Raw genomic sequence first — 5,833 nt, 5'->3', positions numbered from 1 at the left:
AAGTGAAGACGAGGATGAGCCTCGCCAGCCAAACACTGGGGGACAGAAAAAATTCCACCAGAGGTAAAAACAGTAAACATGATCCACGCGACTCAACATCCACAAGAAGGCATGAATGCGCGCTTAGAGACGCATACACTATAGAGCCCGTCGTACCCACAACTAACCACTGGTCGGCTTGTCCGATCACCTTTGATCACATGGACTGCCTGACTAGTATTCGGCGCGGAGGATCAGATGCCTTGGTGCTCGACCCAATAATCAACGGATACCATCTTACCCGCGTCCTCATGGACAACGGCAGTAGTCTCAATTTAATATACCAGGACACTGTTTAGCCCATTTTATGTTATAAAGTCCGAATACCTTCGGGAGTGTTCGACGTCACGAGTTTGGCCTTATATGCATCAGCTCTGAATCGTGTCTTGGGTCAAATGTTGGGTTTGCCTAGCTCCTGGGTTTTCCGCCTTACGTTCCATTCCTATCGGCTAAGGCGGCCAAAGGAGAACTACTGCGATTGTGCCCTGGTTATGCCGGACGAGCACCTCAGTAGAGAAAGCCGAAAACTGACTGTCATGATACAGCGAGAGACTGTTCAACCACTCGAAGACTTATCGGAATCTTTAGGATTCCGCCGCATTAATGAAGGACCGTTTTTCGGCCATGTACACACGCGCCCGTATTCGGATGCACGCGAAGGTACCAGGGGCTATATAGTAGCCCCACCATCAAACTCCTATGGCTAAGTGAAAGTGTTACAGCTATATAGTCCGGTTGCCTAGTTCGACGTGCGATCACCTCCTTAACAGACCAAGACGTTGGATCAAGTGTGATTACGCATATTTTTCTCGAACACCCCTGCATTGTATGCGTGGGGGCTGAAGCCAACGACTGCTAACTTTCAGATTATACATATACATAAAAATGGCTGCATAGGAGGCACAATAATACTTTCGGGCACAAAGTATAAATATAGCCTCATAATCAAAATAACATTGTTTTTACAATGACACGATTTGTCACTCGAACATGACATTCTTCGAGAAGAGAGCCTCTATCAAACGAGCACCTTCTGTTACCTGCTCCAAGTAGTGCTCGGCCGGATTCTGGCCTCCCGCCGGATTCTGGGTCGCAACGATGGTGGCCTCCATATCTATCCAATATGCTTTAACGCGCGCAAGAGCCATTCGTGCACCCTCTATGCACGCTGACCTTCTCATGGCGTCGATCTGAGATACGGCACCGAGGAATTGCTACACCAAACCAAAATAATTGTCCGGCTTAGGACCCTTCGGCCAAAGATGGTCTATTACAGACCGCATTGCAAGCCCATACAGTGAAGCTCAGCCACAACAACCATTTTCTCACTCAATGGCAATGGGTGCGCAGGAGCATTAAATTGAGACCAGAACAACTTCTCCACTTCTTTATCACCTTGGTCCTCGAAAAACTTGGCCGCATCAGCTGTACTCTTCGCTAAGTCCGCATACGCGTCTGTAGGACTCCAGCATCGATCCAGGGGAGCATACTTCGGATCCAAAAACTTCATCTACAATAAGTAGGGGCTCCCAGCCGCGATTTTCCCAGCCTATCGAAGCTCCTCCCGCACATCCCTGATTTCGGTCCACATCTCCTTGGCTGCATTAAGTGCCTTGTTCAGGTCAGCCGAATTAACCTGATTCTCCTTTTTAAGGAGCTCATACCGGTCGGCGGCATTTTTCAACTCCACAGCCATTTCGGCTATCTTGTCCTCGCTTCGGTGATGAGCAGCCTGTTCGGCTCTCAACTCTTTGGCCGCCTTTAGGGCAGCCGCTTTGCTAGCCTGAGCTTGTTCCTTGGCCTAGGCAAGTTCCTCCCTCAGGGCTTCCACGGCAGCAGCACCCTCTGCAATCCAAGCATATCGCAGTAATATCATGCCCCTTTCAAATCTTCCTATAAAACATATTTAGGAAAGCAGGGCACATACCTTGTGACTCGTTCAGCCGCTTATTCACCAGCGTGATATCGACATCAATAGCTCCAATCTGCCTCCTTAGTTTGGCAACTTCAACGGACTGGTCGGCTGCCCGATCCTTAGACACCTGCGCGTATATACAGCACAGCCATTACTTACACAATACGATCCTCCCTTTGCCGCCTAGGGCAGGCAACCAGAGTCTCAGGGGCTACTATCCATATGGAGCACACCTAGCACGTGCCTCACAACCAAGAAATTATGTATTTTTCATTACATACCTCAAAGCCTCTGAGCAGGCTCGTAAATGCTTCATTCAAAGCGCTTGTGGCGGATGGAATCTTCTTGAGCACCGTGCTCATTAATGAGCGGTGCTCCTCCGAGAGTGCAACTCATTCCAGAAGGCCCGTCAGTATGTCCGGCTGGACATCGACCTGTGCCAGACCTTTCTCATTGCCCTCCGTGGGAGCCGACCGCTCTGGGCTCAGGGCGGCCGAAGGAGTAGCCTCTGGCTTCGGCAGGTCTGGACTCCTCCGTGACGACACCTCGGGGTCGCCCGCCTCATGAGGCGGAGAAGTTGGTGGGGTCTCACTCTCCATCATCTCCGGAGGGAGATCCCCAGAAGATGAACTCTGTTGAGAAGAGCTACTAGCCGGACTGCAAAAAATGAATCTTGGTTACTATTCTCGATGAAATGCAGTACCTACAAATTAACGATTAACTCATAACTCGGTTGAGGGATGGCCCGTCGGCGGGCACGACGCGGTAAGGGCGCCCTTCGGGGCAGGGCCCCCGGGTGACGTTTTCTTCCCCTACTTGGGCACCTCCGTCTCCCAGTCTTCGGAGGCGGCCCTCTTCTTCCCGCGCGGGTGGAGGCATTAGACTCCCCTCCCCGACTATCCTCCTTAGGGGAGGTAGCAATTCCCCCGGTTCGGATGCACAGTGTGTGAAGTTCGGCTTCACTGTTCTTCCCTTCGTCTTTCCCTGAGGGCATTTTGCTAAGCACCTGGCCAAGCATCTTGGCTATGGTAGGACTAGGCGAGCCTTCAGGAAGTGGCGCCGGACACCTGATTCTCTCCGCTTTGCTGAGCCATTCCTGGCCACGGGGGATTTTTAGAATGATGATTATGATAAATATAAACAAAGTGTCCGGTTTCGGGGTTACTTACTTGGGTATCTAGGCGATTGCAGCTTAGGCCCGCATCCTCGGTGGTGTCCGGACACTTTACTTGTGGTCCGAAGAATAATTTACACATCCCTTCGAGCTTCAGGCCGAAGAAGTGCTTAATAGTCCGCAGACCCTCTGGATTGAACTCCCACATCCGGAGAGGCCGGCATTTGCACGGCAACATCCGTGGGATTAGCATTACCTGAATTATGCCTACAAGGTTAATGTCCCTTTCAAGAAGCTCCCGGATACGGCTCTGTAGTGTTGGTACATCACTAGCAGACCCCCAATCCCGTCCCACGTTGGTCCATGATGCTAGTTGTGACGGAAGGCCTGAGTGGAAGTCGGGGGCAGCCACCCAGTTTGTGCCTCTGGGAGCCGTGACATAAAACCACCTCCGCTGCCATAAATCGGATACCTCTGGGAAAGAACCCTCTGGCCATGGGGCATCAGCGTTCCTGCTTATTATGGCACCTCCGCACTCCTGTGTCGCCCCTCGATCATCTTCGGCTTCACATTGAAGGTCTTGAGCCATAAGCCAAAGTGTGGAGTGACGTGGAGAAAAGCCTCGCACACAATGATGAACGACGAGATATGGAGGATAGCGTCCGGAGCTAGATCGTGAAAATCTAACCCGTAATAGAACATGAGCCCCCTCACAAAGGGATCAAGGGTGAGGCACAAGCCGCGGAGGAAGTGAGGAACAAATATGACGCTCTCATTAGGCTCGGGAGTAGGGATGACCTGCCCTGGAGCAGGAAGCCTGTGCTGGATGTCGGCAGTCAGATATCCGACCTCCCTAAGCCTCGCAATGTCCTCCTCTTTGATCGAGGAAGCCACCCACCGGCCTTGAAGGTTGGATCCGGACATACTGGACAATCTGGGGTGTTTGAGTTTGGGTCTCGGGTGTTAGAACTCGAGATGCAAAAGGGCGCAAGGGTGGTGGAAAATAGGTATAGGCCTCGACCCCTTTATAAAGGGGGTGAATATCAAGAGTCTTCAGCGTGACCGCTTGAGACTTATCTAAAAACACAGAGTCATACCAACAGTCGTCGTGGGGTGGCGCACGCTCGTATTGATGGAAGATCCCGTAATAAGGGGAATACGATCTCTGCTTTGGCAGGGCGTGCCAATAAAACCGCCTCACAACGTGTGTCGAGGTGGGCTAAGAAAAACCGGTTCGTGTTGGGCTGGGCCATGATACAAGGGCACGACGCACAAAGATTGCTAGCAGATCAGATTTATACTATGCCCCCTACGGTGGTATGTGAAGATCATCTTGCGGATCCGGACACGGTTCAAGTGTTCGATGATTACTTTGGAGTATTCGGAGACGGAACCCGCCTTGCAATGCCGAAGACAAGACTGCGCGCCGGACTCATTGTCATTGAAGCCTGGTTCAGGGGCTGCTAAGGGAGTCCTGGATTAGGGGGTATCTAGACAGCCGGACTATATACTTTGTCCGGACTGTTGGAGCGTGAAGATACAAGACTCAAGACTCCTTCCCGTGTCCGGATGGGACTCTCCTTTGCGTGGAAGACAAGCTTGGCGATCCGGATATTATATTTCCTTCCTTGTAACCGACTCCATGTAAACCCTAGCCCCCTCCGGTGTCTATATAAACCGGAGGGTTTGGTCATTAGAGGGACGATCACAATCATAATCATCATAGGCTAGCTTCTAGGGTTTAGCCTATACGATCTCGTGGTAGATCTACTCTTGTACTACTCATATCATCAATATCAATCAAGCAGGAAGTAGGGTTTTACCTCCATCGAGAGGGCCCGAACCTGGGTAAACACTGTGTCCCTTGCCTCCTGTTACCATTAGCCTAAGACGCACAGATCGGGACCCCCTACCCGAGGTCCACCGGTTTTGACACCGACACTTGGCCCGATAAGCAGACATAACCTTGTGTGCCCGTTGTTGTTGTTGTTGAGATGGTACCGTGTCCCCATTTGGGACAGTTTGAGTTTTGCCAGGACGGTGGTCGTTGATGCCTTTGGTAGGCACGGGGCCACCCATTACTTAGCCTAGTGGGGAGTTAGTCGAAGTGGCCGAGAGAGTGTCATGGCAATGGGGGAATTTCGTCAGAATGTCGTTGGTCCACCTGAATGGGAGTGCGAGGCCATGGGTTCTGTGGTGTGGGTACAATGCGCTACCTCTGCAGAGTGTATTTAATCTATCGATAGCCGCATCCTCGGTTACGAACACAACTCGTACATAGGTCACACCATGGATCAACTTTTATAAAGTAATCTTGCACACTAAGTTATTTGCATGGCACTGGTTGAGGGCTGATGATGTCAGTGAGACTTACCGTTGTGGGAACCAAGTGTGGTTTCGTTTGTGATCCGTGCATAATCACCGTTCGGTTAAGAGGTAAACCGTTGAACCAAGTGTGGTTCCATTTTTTGATCCGTGAATGATCAGCGTTTGGTTACGAGGTAACTCGTTGGTAAGAGAGTCTGAGGGACTCGGTGCACGAGTTTGGTCGCATGGCATGAATAGCATGTTGTTATTTGCATTCAACTTGATTAAATGTCATGATATTGTTGGTCATTATGTTTATGCTTGTTGTGAGCTTGCAAGTACATTCAATGTACTAACCTGGCGTGTTATGCCAGATTTCAAGCAAGTCTAACTGGATCGGGGTGTTGTCGTGTCTAGATCGTGTCCACATCGGTGTCCCTGTGCTATGGAGTCCCACT

Source organism: Triticum aestivum, chromosome 5B, assembly GCF_018294505.1.
Source record: "Triticum aestivum cultivar Chinese Spring chromosome 5B, IWGSC CS RefSeq v2.1, whole genome shotgun sequence".
Classification (NCBI taxonomy): Eukaryota; Viridiplantae; Streptophyta; class Magnoliopsida; order Poales; family Poaceae; genus Triticum; species Triticum aestivum.
This window is presented reverse-complemented; position numbering follows the sequence as displayed.